The sequence below is a fragment of the Taudactylus pleione genome, unplaced genomic scaffold (assembly GCF_031769625.1).
Source record: "Taudactylus pleione unplaced genomic scaffold, aTauple2 ptg000647l, whole genome shotgun sequence".
Lineage (NCBI taxonomy): Eukaryota > Metazoa > Chordata > Amphibia > Anura > Myobatrachidae > Taudactylus > Taudactylus pleione.
In genome coordinates, this window is record NW_028285049.1 from 776540 (window position 1) to 794342 (window position 17803).

The window sequence follows — 17803 nt, forward strand, 5'->3', positions numbered from 1 at the left end:
CACAACTAGCTCTGGTGCTAGACAAAAGCAGGCTCTTCATCTAAACCTTCCAAGGCAAAAAAAAAGGTCGAAAGGCAGCACAAAGCTGCTAGTGATTCACCCACATGAGGGAAAAGATTATTGAGTATAGAGAATGCAACATTTTGGGAGCAGCTCCCTAACACCTGAATAGGGGGACTGCCCCTGAAGCACAGGGTCTGATTCAGAGCCGGACACAATTAGCGCTCGCTCATCCAGAAAATAGGGGGGGCTATTCAAATGAACCGTTCGCTCTTTGCGGTCTGTTCACGCCTCTAGGTCTGAACGAGCAAACAAAACTTGCGGTCGTTTTTTGGAAAAATACGCCCCCTGGCCGCTCGCATCCTACGTCATGTCCGCTATTTATTAGATTAATCGAGTACATCGACCAGCGTATGAACTGCTCGCAATTCTTGTGGTTGGTTTTTGCTACCACAATCTTGCAGGCAGTTCTGGCTATAAAATAACCGAGTGACGTGGTCAGTGATGCTGCTGTTTTAATTATGCACACCCTTAAAACGCCCGTTTTGACCTTTAAGCACGCCTGCGTTCGGATCTCCACTCCCCGTTTTCAAGCACCTTCCCCTGTTAACACCCACTTACGCCTCATTCTGTCATTCAAAATAGCAGGCGTTCGCTATTTAGCGAACAAACGAATTTCGGCAGCACTGACTGGTTCACGCATGCGTATTACGATCCGTACGCATGCGCAGTTGGGCAAACATCACTCGGAGCGAACGAGCGGCCGCTTACGAGCGGCTCTGAATCAGGCCCACAGTGTTCTTTCCTGTTCTTACCCCTCATGGGGATGAATCAGTCTGTGAACGACATTGGACAATATTTGCCCATGTTGAGGTTGCAACCATGTTTCCATATGTGATTTCCTTTACAGAGAAATCACACCCATGCATATAGAGGGAGGCACACTGACAGTGAAGTGTGGGGTCATACAATGGGCCTAGAAATGGGTATAGAAATAGTAGTGGGTGCCTGCATCAGACATGGGGCCTTGCTTTTATGGCTGTGAAAGTTTGCACCTCCATTTCCCACAATGAAAATACACGTCACTCTCCACCCAGCATTTTAGTATGCCAACCACTGCCTTAGCCTCGTGTCCTTCAGGCACCTCCTCCTTGGTTTCCAATCCAAGCCAGAATAGATCTGAGGACACAGCGATAAGCTCTTTGAGTCAATAAGCGTGCCCATCCGGAAGACATTAAGCAAATCATTTCTGATACAGAAGCTGGCATTATGACTCCAGAAGCTCGTCTCACACACATACAGTAAGGCCTGATTGTGAGTCACATGTGAGAACACTAGAATACAAATACTTATGATTTATGGGCGACCTCGTGGCCACCTGGGCATCTGGCCATCATCATGCTGCCATGATAATTGGCCTCTTTTCATGTGGAGGCCTGGGGCTGTAGCTCCATCTTCCCCATTGTTAATCTGGGCCTGATGAGTGTGGTTGGCCGATGTTATAAGTACTGCGCATGCATCTCAATTGTTACTGCACAGTGGGTGTTGTTGGGAGGTATAAGGGGTGTGGCTAGGCAGATGTGAGCGTGTCTAAAGACCCACCAAGACGGATTTCCACAGGCACAAGACGAGGCATCTGCGTGCCACTCTAATCAGGCCATGAGAGAGCAGAATGGCAGCATTTGCTGAATCTCATGATATTATAGATACAATCAAAGTGATAGAGGAGGCTGCAAGGACTCTCACAGCAATAACGGGCACTGAATTCCAGATTAATTGTCTCAACTACACCTGAAATAAAAAATTACACTTGTAACATATGAAATAATCGTTCACTAACAGCCAATCCTTCTGAGGCATTCTCTGAAACTCAGAAAAAGGCCTTATAGGGGTACACTTACTAAAGTGAGAGTTATTAGAAGTCGAGATGTTGCCTATAGCAACCAATCAGATTCTACTGAACATTTAGCTAGCACCTTCTAGAAGATAACAGCTAGAATCTGATATGGACAACATCTCCACTTCTAAAAACTCTCACTTTAGTAGATATACCCCATAGTATCGGCATATATATGTACATTGACATTAGTAAATATACCCCATAGTATCGGCATATACAGTCAGGTCCATAAATATTGGGACATTGACAGAATTTTCATATTTTGGCCTCTATTCACCACCACAATGGCTTTGAAATGAAACAAACAAGATGTGCTTTAACTGCAGACTTTCAGATTTAATTTGAGGTAATTACATCCAAATCAGGTGAACGGTGTAGGAATTACAACGGTTTCTATATGTGCCTCCCTTTTTTTAAGGGGCCAAAAGTAATGCGACAAACTAAACAATCCTAAATCTAACTTTCACTTTTTAATACTTTGTTGCAAATCCTTTGCAGGCAATTACAGCCTGAAGTCTGGAACGCATAGACATCACCAGACGCTGGGTTTCATCCCTGGTGATGCTCTGCCAGGCCTCTACTGCAAATGTCTTCAGTTCCTGCTTGTTCTTGGGGCATTTTCCCTTCAGTTTTGTCTTCATCAAGTGAAATGCATGCCCAGTCGGATTCAGGTCAGGGGATTGACTTGGTCATTGCATAACATTCCTCTTTTTAGCCTTAAAAAACTCTTTGGTTGCTTTTGCAGTATGCTTCGGGTCATTGTCCATCTGCACTGTGAAGCGCTGTCCAATGAGTTCTGAAGCATTTGACTGAATATGAGCATATAATATTGCCCGAAACACTTTGTCAGCAGTCACATCATCAATAAATACAAGGGAACCAGTTCCATTGACAGCCATACATGCCCACACCATGACACTACCACCACCATGCTTCACTGATGAGGTGGTATGTTTTGGAGCATGAGAGGTTCCTTTCCTTCTCTTCTCTTCCCATCACTCTGGTACAAGTTGATCTTTGTCTCATCTGTCAATAGGATGTTGTTCCAGAACTGTAATGGCTTTTTTAGATGTTGTTTGGCAAACTCTAATCTGGTCTTCCTGTTTTTGTGGCTCACCAATGGTTTGCATCTTGTGGTGAACCCTCTATATTCACTCTTGTGAAGTCTTCTCTTGATTGTTGACTTTGACACATATACATCTACCTCCTGGAGAGTGTTCTTGATTTGGCCAACTGTTGTGAAGGGGTTTTTCTTCACCAGGGAAATAATTATTTTGTCATCCACCACAGTTGTTTTCCGTGGTCTTCCGGGTCTTTTGGTGTTGCTGAGCTCTCCGATGCGTTCTTTCTTTTTAAGAATGTTCCAAACAGTTGATTTGGCCACACCTAATGTTTTTGCAATCTCTCTGATGGGTTTGTTTTAATTTTTCAGCTTAATGATGGCTTGCTTCACTGATAGTGACAGCTCTTTGGATCTCATATTGAGAGTTGACAGCAACTGATTCCAAATGCAAATGTCACACCTAGAATCAACTCCAGACCTTTTACCTACTTAATTGATAATGAAATAACGAGGGAATAGCCCACACCTGTCCATGAAATAGCTTTTGAGTTGATAGTCCCATTACTTTTGGTCCCTTAAAAAGTGGGAGGCACATATTGAAACTGTTGTAATTCCTACACCGTTCACCCGATTTGGATGTAATTACCCTCAAATTAAATCTGAAAGTCTGCAGTTAAAGCACATCTTGTTTGATTCATTTCAAAACCATTGTGGTGGTGAATAGAGGCCAAAGTCTGAAAATTCTGTCAATGTCCCAATATTTATGGACCTGACTGTATATGTACACTGGCATTAGTAAATATACCCCATAGTACCGGCATATATATGTACACTGACATTAGTAAATATACCCCATAGTATCGGCATATATATGTACACTGACATTAGTAAATATACCCCAAAGTATCGGCATATATATGTACACTGGCATTAATAAATATACCCCATAGAATCGGCATATATACAGTATGTACACTGTCATTAGTAAATAGGTGACAGTTTGCAAAAGCTACTAAAATCCTAGGCACCAATGGGCCTGATACAGAGATGTAGGCTAATGCCATTACAGCTGCGATCCCGTGTGCAGCTGCTGTGTGAGAATATGCAAAGGCCGCAGACACAGTGGACTGTATTATGACACCCGCCTGTGACTTTGCCCATCCACGCATCAAAGACGCGGCATCGGTAGCAGATCCTTTGATTAATGGTCTTCTGAGTAACCCTATGGTCGCACACAGGGACGGCTCGAGGCATGTTCGATCAGTGCGGTCGAACAGAGGCGCCACTCCATAGAGGGCGCACCCCACAAGGCATTCCCGACTTCAGCGGGACAGTCACGTTTTTCGGGCACTGCCCCGCTGTTCCACCAGCGTGACAAAGTGTTGGGATGTTGGGCACCTCCACCGCCGCAGCTGTGCAGCGATGCCGGCCCCTGTGAAAAAGAATGGATGCCACGCGCATGCGTGCAGCATCCATTCAGTGTAGGGAGAGAGCTGGGGGCAGCCCAACTACTGACGTATTGCTTGGCTCACCCCCAGCCTGACATTAAATGGGAGGCGTGTCATACGGACACGCCCCCAAATAATGACATTTAGGGGGTGTGGCTCATGTAATTAGACCACGCACTCTTCTCGGTCACGCGCGGCTCAGCCGTGCACAAGATTTGGGGCGTCTATGTCCCTCATCCCTCCTGCTGGTGCAGGCACTGGTCGCGCAGAATGGTCACTGGAGACATATTTCTTGCATACGAAATCACAGATGCAAGCTGCAACACGCCCTCAAAACGGTCATGGCACCCCTGCATTTGTTGACTGTCAATCACACTGCGAGTATATAGTCGCTACGATCAACTACGGTAATGTACCTTGGCGCATGTGCAGATTGCCGATTATCGCTCAACTGCGGAAACATTGGCGTAGCTTACAGCTCTGAATCAGGCCCAATGGCTTTTGGGATTCTGAGGGTTTCACATGGAATCCAAACTTGCTGCTCAGCTTCAAGCCCCCAAAATGGAAGATGATAGAAAGTCCCGAACAGGAATCCAAGTGACACATACTGTAGTGGCTAATTCAGAGTCACATGCTGCGCCGACCACTTTAGCGTCTTTTACTGAAGTAGTGTCTGCGACCTTATGCTAATTAAAGACCTACCCTGGTGTAAAAACGTGCATCTGAATGTGGAAGTACTGGGACACCCACTTTGTATTTAGACGCACCATTGGATGCACCATCGAACACACCATCGAAACTTGTATCTGCCCCCTGCAAGGTGCAGAATCTTCGTCAGAGTATGGCCTTCAATGTAAGCGATTAAACGTCTGAGGTTGCCACCCATTGTGCTTTTACGCTGGCTCCGCGAGTCTGAATCACCACTTCTCAGTCACTGCCCAGGAACGCCCAATAAATTTCCAATACAGTTTTGAGGCTGTGAGTCTCAGTCGCACCATGGGACGCAGGCGCTGACTTTTTAGCTACATTGAGACGCACGCGCAACTGAGAATATCGCCATTGTGTGCAACTCAGAAGATTTAGGCAAAAAGCACCCAGCACATTGACTAAGAACGGGAGATTCGGGGGTCAGATATATGGGGGCGATGTATCAAAGCCAGGCCTGATTCAGACCAGCTCGCAAGCGGGTCGATGGTGGGGCACTGCGCACTTAAGATAGGCATCGAAATACCGATGCCTATCTTAATACCAACGCCGGAACACAGACGGACGCCAGCCCGAACCAGGTAAGTCCTGGGCATCTTAGCTGGTAGCCGCGGGGGGAGGGTTAGGTAGCATAGGGTTTTGGGGGGGAGGTTATGGTTAGGCTCCCCTGGGCACTAAGGGGGGAGGGTTAGGTTTAGGCACGATGGGGGGGAGTCTTAGGTTTAGGCACTAACGGGGAGGGTTAGGGTTAGGCACGATGGGGGGAGTCTTAGGTATAGGCACTAACGGGGAGGGTTAGGGTTAGGCATGATGGGGGGAGTCTTAGGTTTAGGCACTAACGGGGAGGGTTAGGTTTAGGCACGATGGGGGGAGTCAGGTTTAGGCACTAACAGGGAGGGTTAGGCTACAAGAAGGGAGGGCTAGGGTGCGGGGTGGGGAGGATTAGGCTACAAGAAGGGAGGGTTAGGGTGCGGGGTGGGGAGGGTTAGACTATAAGAAGGGAGGGTTAGGGGGAGAAGGGGGGAGGGTAAGTATACTTACCCGACCCCTGTTGGGATACCAACCATTGGGATGCTGCTGTCGGTATTTTGACAGTAGGCATCCCGACTGCCGGCATTACATACCGATTCCATTTTAAATACTTATTCAATTCCTATTGTACTGGTTATCTCTCTAAACAGTAACAAAAAAAAATCCCCTTCTCCATGTGAGGAGAGATGAAGATCTTTCTGCAGTTGAAAAAGGGGATTTTTTTTAACTCCCGAATCATCTGCTTCTTTTAAGATGTCACCCTGCATGTCTGTTCTGCCTCAGTACAATAGCTCTAAAATGAGCATGGTTTGATTTATAATGTATTGGTGTGCATTCTTATGGCCTGATTCAGCTTTGGGAATAGAGTAAGCAAGTAACTGTGGGGGGGGGTGTATTATAGCAGCATCTTTTAGATAGCAGCGGCGATAATTACAGGGGCGCCCCTGTCATTAACCGCCCAGCCCCCCAATCATACATGCCGCTTCGGTGGTTCATACATCTCCCCCAGTGTATCTTGGTAAAACCATGCTGCACTGCAGGTGGGGCAGATTTAAAACGTGCAGAGAGATGTAGATTTGGGAGGGGCGTGTCCAAACTGACATCTAAATTGCAGTGTAAAAATAAAGCTGTGCAGTAATTGTGGGCTACATGCAAAAGCAGCCAGTATTTACCCTACATTCCAATATAATATATGTATTTGCAGTGCACCCCTTGCATTGCAACATGGTTTGTCCAGGTACAGAGTTACTTGCTATATCTTATTTGCAAAGCTGATGTAGGCCCTTAGTTTTTTCTGGATCTACAGACAGATGTAGCAAGGTTGTTTCTCTGTACATGTCACTATTCTACTATGGTTTTTCATCAGATCCCCTCCTTCTAATAGACGCAGCATCGGATCACTTGATTTAACATTGGCCATCCAAGTAACAGTCTGGTACTCAGGATGGCCGCGCTGTTCACGGGGCCAGTAAATCTATGACAGAAGACACAGACACTGGGCCCAGCACTCCCAGAAAATGTACTGTGTAAGGCGCTGCGGAACGCTTGTGGCACCATATAAATAAAGGACAATAATAATAATGGGACCGACGCGCAGTCCAGCGCCCCCCGCCCCCAAATGGCCGCATCATGTCAATCATGCTGAGGCTTAGGGGCACTGCGACCGTAGTCGCAGAAAAAGATCAGCACATCCATCAGGTTTATGTGCATCTCTGAATAAGGCCCTAGTGTGCCCCCCAGAATTTGCTCTAGTTATGAAACATTTAGAACTCGCTCATTAAAGTTTTTGACAAAGGCAGAACCTCCCAAATATTAGGGCACATCACCAACGCTGACACGTTTGTCTACACTCACACCATCACTAACAAACCATATTAGAAATAAGGGTCAATAATTCTCAAATAATAAATGTAGGTATTGATAATTATAAAACCAGACTGAAATTGGCATTTCTACTCGCTTACAGTCAGTACTGATAGATCGAAAACAATCTTCTGTAATTAATCACCAGCCCAAGTTCATTAGTGTATGTCAGACCCTTGCACTACTGAAATCTCAGGAATCACCTTCACCACACTTGACTTCAAGATTCTCTCTGCCTATATTTGCGTGTAGACAATAATTTAAAGCACAATGTTCATACAATTGCAACATATGATTACATCTCAACACAGCAGTCTTTGTTAGCATTCATTATATTACTATCTGTACATGTGGGAATGTTAGGGGGGGGGTAAGGGTACACAGTCTTATTCATAATGTTATCTGCATGTTTATACATTCCAAGGTTCTTCGGCCCATAGCTCAGCAGAAATCAGTGTTTGTAATATTTTGCAATTCAAAGCTTATGAATAACTTTACAGGCTCAGATCATCCATCTTGTTACAAAATGGAGTCTTATGTGGATAGCTTAATAACAGATTTATCAGTACTTTATTCAAACTCACCGTGAGGGCCTGATTCTCAGTCGCAAGCAATCTGCACACCATGCCGGTAGTTGAACGGTTATTTGCAACTGCGTATGCGCCAAAAGTCCTGAAAACCCCTGTGACGCATGCGTTACGCAGAGTGTAGGCACACAGGTGCTGTTGCGATCGATACAGTTGCGGAAAAGTGCTGGCCATTACTGGCCGGCGACTGGGAGGTGGATAGTAGTGAATGCAAAAATGGGCCTTGCTGTGGGGGCGAAATATGGGAGTTTCGCGGGAGTGTCAATGCAAGCGGCTGCGTTCTCGGATGCACAGCTTTGAGTTTAGGAGGCCGTGGTTAGATGAAGAAACCTCACCTGCCATAGGGCTGGTGCAATATTTGATGGTGCGACCAATGGACGCACCAATCGGTATTACAGCGTGCACAGGTGCTAAAAGTGAGCATCTCAGCCCTTGCACATTCAACGAATTGCGCAAAAGGGAAGGAGTTTGTAGGCTATTTGCATAAACTTGCAGACGGGCGACCGCCAATAGATGCTTTCACAAAATCCCGCAAGTAATAAAAAAATTTAAAACAACTTGACAAGTTGATGTTTGCTGGATGAAGAGAATGAATGAAGAGACACCTTTCTATCCATAATTTTGTATGTTTTTCGGACGATTGCTCTCATAGGGCCTGATTCACTACCGTACGCAACTGCGATTACTCACGCAATTCGCAGATTGATTTGCACTGCGCATGTGTACGCATCGCAGTGCATGTGTGCGAACCGGCCGCTGCGATGGGGACTGTGATCTCAGTGACTACGCAGACCCATGGCAGAGTGATTGACAGGAAGTGCCGTTTGTGGGTGGTGACGGGGGGGGTGGTCGTCTGAACGCAGGCCTGCCAGTGTGTTCGCACGCCATTGTAGGGGCGTGCATAAATTATCCACTGCGATACCATACGCAGTCTGAAGCCTCATAGCGTGCGTGGAAGTTAGCAATTCTGAGTAAGGTCAGAGCTTGTGCAAGTGTGCGTGAGGCTGCGATGGTACTCAATTGTACCAATGGTTTTGCAGTCTTGCTAAACAATATGTATGTGTACTGGGTAAAGTGGGCGTCCTTGTGCAGTACTGTGATCGCAATGAATTAGCATACTATCGCAGTTGACCTGTGTGCGTAATCGCAATTGCATACACAGTTGCGATCGGTAGTGAATCAGGCCTGTAGTCCTGAATTAAGTGCGGCCAATGGGTTCATTACATCCACATTCCGGACACTGAGAAAAATGCATATATTCACTGGTATAGTATGTGGAGCTGTACTCACCTATGTGCCAATCTATATGCTTGGTTTCATAGCCTTCATCATTAGCCATGCGCATTTGTACCAGTCCTGGCCTTGCTGCACAAGATCAATCTGAAAACTAGAGATGAGCTGGTTCGGATCTCAGAGCTTGGATCTCCCTGCCTGCCCCGGATCCCTCACCCGTGGCAAAACATCGCGACCCCGAGGCTCTCAGCCAATCAGCGTTAAGCCCATTGAAAATGCACAGAGTGAGAGAAAAAGAAGGTGGCGCCCACTGCCTGACACCGCCGTCACCCGCACTGGCAGCATCCCCCGCTGCCGACACTCCTGCACTGCTGCCCCACACACTGAGGACACCACCAGCACCCCTGCACTGCCGACACTGTCAGCACACATGCACTGAGGACACCGCTGGCACCCCCACTCTGCTGACACCGCCAGCACCCTGCATTGAGAACACCCCCGCACTGCTGACACAGCCAGCAAACCTGCACTAAAGACACTGCTGGCACCCCCGCACTGCCGACACAGCCAGCAAACCTGCACCAAAGACACCTCTGGCACTGTCGACATCACCGGCACCCTTCAATGAGGACACTGCCAGCACCGCAGCACTGCCATTCCATGTACTGAGGACACCGTCAGCAACCCAGCTCTGCCGACACTGCTGTCACAATAAGTGCACTATTGGTGTATCCAACCCAGTGTGGATCCGTGTTGGAAATTAGAAGCTGAACTGCCACATGCTAGTGCCGCCCACTTAGTGTCACTTAGCTTAGTCAGCCAGCTAGCTGGATGCAACCTTTTGGCCCTAACTAGATGAAGCAAATAATATTGTGAGGTGGTTAAAATTGATTGGAAATTACTGGAAATAAATGTTATTGAGGTTAATTATACTGTAGGAACAAAAACAGGCCCATTTATGTGATTTTAGCTGTTTTTATGTTTTTTTAAGAAAAAAATCCAGATCCAAAACACGAAAAAACCAATCCAGATCCAAAACCAGGGGGGATCCAGATCTAAAACCAAAACATGAGGGTCGGCGCATATCTCTACTGAAATAGATAATTTTCCCTATCTACTCTAACTGACCGCAGCTGTAATCAGTGCTGCACATGTGCCGTTACGGTCACAAAAGCGGCGCATGCGCAGCACTGCCTACAGCTGCGGTAATCCTGTTTCCCTCGCTTCACAATGCCGGTAATCATGGCATTGTATAGTTGGGACCAGGGCCACGATGATGCAGTCACATCATCAGGCCCCGGCGCCGCCCACTTGGCATCGACACCGCCCCCCCATCCATAGTGCCGACCTACCTGCCCCCTCCCTAATGCTAATGCAATCACTTTACTTCCAGCATCGGGAGCCAGCAGCGCCACTGCACATGGACAGTCACAGCCAATGGGCTACAATGGCGTTAGCCAGCGGGGCCAAGCTCTGGAATAAAATAGGGATTTTAGCAGCCCCCATAGAAACGGGGTTTGCTTTTGCAATTGAAAAAAGAGGAGCGCAGCAGATTTCTGCTGCTATCCCGGTACATACTGTACATTCTGGGGATCCTTAATATTTGTGGGTACCCCTCCTAAAAATGGATGGTTTCTAGAGGATATCCCGCAAATATCCTTTGGTAAATAGGCCCCAAAGCACATTAAAAGTGGATAGGTGTGAGTGAGCCCTGGGCCACATACGTTGGTAGCCGGGCTGGTGGCAGATTTGCAGTGCGCAGCTGAGGCAGCTCCTCCATTGCTCCTCTTCTTAGGCACAGCACACCGCACACACAGAGAGTGGGCGCACACGCGCGGTGTGATGTCATCACGTACGTCGCTCGTGTAAACTGGCAATCTAAATGCTATTGCTGGCAAACTAGCTCCTCCCACTCAGGGACAGGCAATGCAATGAAACCAGATCCTGACTGGGTGGCCGCGGACATAAATTACACTTAAATTCAGGTGCTTCAGCGATCTGGCTAATGGGAGATCACCGATCCGCCTGAATTGAAATGTAATTTATGTCCGCAGCCGACCAGTCCACCCCATAGTTTCGCCCTGCCAGACCCGCCCATGACCAGGGCCGGATTATAGGTGGGGCGTAAGGGGCGGTCGTCCCGGGGCCCCCACACATAGAGGGCCCCCACAATTAGTAAGAAAAAAAACGGAGCACAGAAGCTACACTTCGGTTCTTCTCGGCGGCCACTCAGTTGTTCCCTATTACAGCAGCCGCCGAGGAGCTTCACTGCGGGTTACGCAGCTGAGCTTGGCCGCGCTGCACGTGACATGCAAAAAATACAGTGACCACAGGCACAGACGTGCCCGGAGCAGCGTTAGATGATGGAGCCATCAATGGGCCGCGCTCAGGAGCTGAGTGTAAGCATCAGACACTCCAGTCCGTGTGTCAATGCCTCTCTCTGTTACCGCCGCTGGGGCGTTGCAGCAGCAGCCGCTTGGGGAGGAAGAAGACTTGTGGTGCCGCAGCTCTACCCAGCTTCTGGGGAAAGGTGGCAGATTATCTGTGACCTGATAAAGCAGGGAAACTGGTATGTCCTGGATGATGCCTTTCAGCGCAGCAGCTCTTCGTGAGACGGACTCACCTACAAGTGAGGGACCCAGAGCCCTCTGCTCCGTTTAATGCGGGGAGGCTGTCTTCTGTCTGCCTGCTAAAGAGAGGGTTCAGTCAGATTTCTGGGAGGGCTACCATTCATGAGTTGTGGTACCATAAGTCCCAGCATGATGTGCCAGGGTGTGTGAGAGGAACATAAGTCCCAGCATGATGTGAAAGGGGGTATGAGGGGACCTTAAGTCCCAGCATGATGTGCCAGGGGTGTGAGGGGACCATAAGTCACAGAATGACGTGTCAGGGGTCCAAAAGTCCCAGCATGATGTGCCAGGGGACCATAAGTCCCAGCGTCACGTGCTGGCTCTGTGATAATACAATAGATGTCAGCCAGTTCATGGATAGCCTATAATGCTGTTCAATACTTCACCTATAAGTTAGCATGTCTCACATATTATATATATATATATATATATATATATATAGTAGTGTACACAAGGGTTGAAACGTGAGCGACAAAAGTGCTTAGTACACTCTATTTAAATAATTCAATACATCTGTGAAAACACTTAATAATTCATATGTAGTGCTTTTAAATCATAAACACAAGCTCATAAAGTGCAAGAATAAAAGCATAAAGTGCCAAGTGAATAATTTACAATCTAACCTACAAGTATTAATAAATAGTTTAAATACAAGTGAATAAATACGTGTTTAAAATAATTAAATAAAGAATATACCTTAGCTAAATATTAAAAATATAGTTTAATTCATAAACATGACACCTACAATAATAAAAATCGTACATAAAAACATAGCAATGAGTAATATATAAGGATAAAAAGGAGGAAAAAACTGCAGTATGCTTATCTTTTAGGTAAAAAAGAGATTGAAGTGTTCATGGATGTATAGTCACCTTCCCAACGCGTTTCGTCAACCTATGACTTCATCAAGACTTGATGAATAGAGGAGTGCAATACACTGAGAGTCATTATAAACCTACCTGGAAGGGTTATAAGGGTGTTCATTTTTTCTGCTGTTGGCGCTGGGGACATCTACAATATCAAAATCATATATATATATAGTATATATGGTTGGGGCCCACAAAAGGAATCTAAAATCTATGTTCGCTTACCCAAAAAATTAGGCTCGGACTGGCCCTGGTCCCGCGAGATATGACGCATAGTTGCCGACTTTCTGGCTGCTCCTTCCGGGAGGAAGCAGCCAGATTGGCAGAGCTGCGGGGGGCGTGTCCAAAAAAGGGGGCGTGTCCGGACGGGTGCCTGGCATTTGTAGGCATCACGGGGCGGAGTCACGCGATTGCGTCATTTTGGCCCCGCCCCCACTACACAATGCCGATAATACAGGCATTGTGAGGCAGGGGGCGGGTCCAAAATGACGCGAATCGCGTCACTGGCTGCCTTCGCAGCGGGGGTTAGGTGTAAATTGCGGGGGGATGTCGGGGGATCGGCGGCCGCCGGGAGGCTTGCCTGCCTTTCCGGGGGGGCTCCCGCCCAAATCGGGAGGGTAGGCAACCCAGGATATGACGTCATCATCTCACGAGACTGTGACTGCTCAGGAGGACTGAAAGTACAGAGCAGACTCACACCCAAGACGGCATTCTTACTCTGCTTTTCCCCATTTATGAGGCAGACATCACAAGTTAGATTATCATACACTGTATTTCCCCAGTCCAACCAAAGTTGGTTTTAGGTTTGGTGGAAATATGAGACTACATATTGTGTGTGTATATATACATACACACTGTGTATGTATGCATATATAGTTACAGTGTTTGAGTGTATATAGATATACATATTTTTTTATGACATTGCCAATATATCACTTTAATAATGTTATTGATAGGGGCCCCCACAAGTTTGTTGCCCAGGGGCCCCCACAGACCTTAATCCGGCCCTGCCCATGACACTGCTGCACTGGCTGCCTCAGCTCCACTGAATATTAGAATTTAGCCTATTATTCCAATAGTAAGATATGTAGAAGCTCGTATGACGTTAGCAGCAAAACTGTGTTTTGTGGAAAATTGGAAAAGCGCCAAAGACTTAAACATTTCAGGAGATTAAACAATGAGGGAATTCCCAGGCTGCATACAGAGGAATGCTATACTAGCAGCATACAGAGGAATTATTACTAGCAGCATACAGAGGAATGCTATACTAGCAGCATACAGAGGAATGTTATACTCAGCAGCGTACAGAGGAATGCTATACTAGCAGCATACAGAGGAATGCTATACTAGCAGCATACAGAGGAATGCTAATCTAGCAGCATACAGAGGAATGCTATACTAACAGCATACAGAGGAATGCTATACTCAGCAGCGTACAGAGGAATGCTATACTAGCAGCATACAGAGGAATGCTATACTAGCAGCATACAGAGGAATGCTATACTAGCAGCATACAGAGGAATGCTATACTAGCAGCATACAGAGGAATGCTATACTAGCAGCGTACATTTGAATGCTATACTACCAGCGTACAGAGGAATGCTATACTACCAGCGTACAGAGGAATGCTATACTAGCAGCGTACAGAGGAATGCTATACTAGCAGCGTACAGAGGAATGCTATACTAGCAGCGTACAGAGGAATGCTATACTACCAGCGTACAGAGGAATGCTATACTAGCAGCGTACAGAGGAATGTTATACTAGCAGCGTACAGAGGAATGCTATACTAGCAGCGTACAGAGGAATGCTATACTAGCAGCGTACAGAGGAATGCTATACTAGCAGCGTACAGAGGAATGCTATACTAGCAGCGTACAGAGGAATGCTATACTAGCAGCGTACAGAGGAATGCTATACTCAGCAGTGTACAGAGGAATGCTATACTAGCAGAGTACAGAGGAATGCTATACTAGCAGCATACAGAGGAATACTATACTAGCAGCGTACAGAGGAATGCTATACTAGCAGCGTACAGAGGAATGCTATACTAGCAGCGTACAGAGGAATGCTATACTAGCAGCGTACAGAGGAATGCTATACTAGCAGCGTACAGAGGAATGCTATACTAGCAGCGTACAGAGGAATGCTATACTAGCAGCGTACAGAGGAATGCTATACTAGCAGCGTACAGAGGAATGCTATACTAGCAGCGTACAGAGGAATGCTATACTAGCAGCGTAAAGAGGAATGCTATACTAGCAGCGTACAGAGGAATGCTATACTAGCAGCGTACAGAGGAATGCTATACTCAGCAGCGTACAGAGGAATGCTATACTAGCAGCGTACAGAGGAATGCTATACTAGCAGCGTACAGAGGAATGTTATACTCAGCAGCGTACAGAGGAATGCTATACTAGCAGCGTACAGAGGAATGTTATACTCAGCAGCGTACAGATGAATGCTATACTAGCAGCGTACAGAGGAATGCGTACAGGGGAATGCTATACTAGCAGCATACAGAGGAATGCTATACTCAGCAGCGTACAGAGGAATGCTATACTAGCAGCATACAGAGGAATGCTATACTAGCAGCGTACAGAGGAATGCTATACTAGCAGCGTACAGAGGAATGCTATACTAGCAGCGTACAGAGGAATGCTATACTAGCAGCGTACAGAGGAATGCTATACTAGCAGCGTACAGAGGAATGCTATACTAATAGCGTACAGAGGAATGCTATACTAGCAGCGTACAGAGGAATGCTATACTAGCAGCGTACAGAGGAATGCTATACTCAGCAGCGTAGAGAGGAATGCTATACTAGCAGCGTACAGAGGAATGCTATACTCAGCAGCGTAGAGAGGAATGCTATACTAGCAGCGTACAGAGGAATGCTATACTCAGCAGCGTACAGAGGAATGCTATACTCAGCAGCGTACAGAGGAATGCTATACTCAACAGCGTACAGAGGAATGCTATACTCAGCAGCGTACAGAGGAATGCTATACTAGCAGCATACAGAGGAATGCTATGCTCAGCAGCGTACTGAGGAATGCTATACTAGCAGCGTACAGAGGAATGCTATACTAGCAGCGTACAGAGGAATGCTATACTAGCAGCGTACAGAGGAATGCTATACTAGCAGCGTACAGAGGAATGCTATACTAGCAGCATACAGAGGAATGCTATACTCAGCAGCGTAGAGAGGAATGCTATACTAGCAGCATACAGAGGAATGCTATACTAGCAGCGTACAGAGGAATGCTATACTAGCAGCATACAGAGGAATGCTATACTAGCAGCGTACAGAGGAATGCTATACTCAGCAGCGTACAGAGGAATGCTATACTCAGCAGCGTACAGAGGAATGCTATACTCAGCAGCGTACAGAGGAATGCTATACTAGCAGCATACAGAGGAATGCTATACTAGCAGCATACAGAGGAATGCTATACTCAGCAGCGTACAGAGGAATGCTATACTCAGCAGCGTACAGAGGAATGCTATACTCTGCAGCGTTCAGGTGAATGCTTAATTTATTTATTTTTTCTTTTACATTCCCTTCCCTTTGTTTTTGTGTTCACTTTAGCGTATTATGGGTCTGATTCATAGATGGGTGCAAATCCCGTCACAACTGCGATTCCGTACGCGGCGGACTGTGGATGCAGCTACTGTGCAAACATTTATTAAAGCATTAGGAGGCATCTTTAGTTGAAAGACGCCCATTGCGGGCTTTTGTGATCCGCTGCTGCCTCCGAAGACGCAGCATCTGATCATCTGCGTGAACATCGTGCATCTGAGTAACCCTCAGGGTCATTAGGATGGCTGGTGTTTTCACACGGCTGGAATAAGTGAAGCTGTGTCCAATGACGCAGCCACTGACCTCGCAGACACGCCCCCGTTTTCTGTAACACTCATTCGCCGCCCCTTCCTCACCCCCAAAGAGCCGCAGTATGTCAATTATGCTGCGGCTTAGGGGGCACTGCTACCATTGTCGCAGACAGAGATCTGCACATACGCCGTACAGATCCTGCACATGTGCAGATCGCCAAACATCGGAGATGTATGCAAACCATCGGGGTTTACGTACATCTCTGAATCAGGCCTATATATGGGTAAGCACAGTTCCTGGTGGCAGAGAGCCGCAAGGCTTTCAAGAGTGGGTTTGGAACGATTAGCAGAGTAGAGCAGAGTTGGGTGGTGCAGCAATCTGAGCCTATAAACTGTTACCAGAGTTTAGCAGAGTGTGACCCTTAGTAGTACCTAGTAGTAGGGCCTAGGGAGTACTAGTGTTGGATGCTGGGTTGCACAGCAGGTTATTAGTGTCCACACAGGAGGCAATTTAACCGGGTCTTAGGTTTATTGCCAGGTAGCTTAACAGGTGGCTTAGACACAGGGTTAAACAGACACATGGCAAGTTTCTGTGCTGGAGAAAATTAGATTATGCTCGGCGTTGTAGTGCGCCAGATGATGACAGCGCTTATGCTTCCCCACACAGCGGTATGCTCCTAGTGTGGGGGCCTTAATGGCACTAATGTCGCAGAGAGTCTCGGGCACATCCATGCATCGTATCGCCATCGCAACCATGGTCACAGCCATCAGCCATCTGAGTAAGCCTGTGCTTACTCTGAATAACCACCAGAACTGCTCAGCCGCTGCCAGGAAATATATGTCGGGAGACGCAGACCCCGGCCTCGCCACTCCCAGAAAATGAGGGCCCCGCCCAATCCCTGCCCCCAAATGGCTTGACATGCTGCTGCTTAGGGGCACTGCGAGTGTACCCGCAGATAGAGACCTGCACATTCGCCGTGCAGATCCCACGCTTGTGCAGATCTCTAACCATCAGGTTTGGGCACAAGTCTGAATCAGGCCCTAAATTATTAGTTATTCAAAGCCAATTAAGAAACGTCAATGGAAAAGCCTTACTTTCACAGCGTGTGAATACATGTTATTCAAACATAAATATAGGTATTC

General features: G+C 46.9%; 1 protein-coding gene across 3 annotated transcripts in view; it reads left to right on the plus strand.

Moving 5' to 3' along the window:
• OSMR (oncostatin M receptor) overlaps nt 1–17803 on the plus strand; it is a 108143-nt gene that overhangs the window by 34239 nt on the left and 56101 nt on the right. The window lies entirely within an intron of this gene.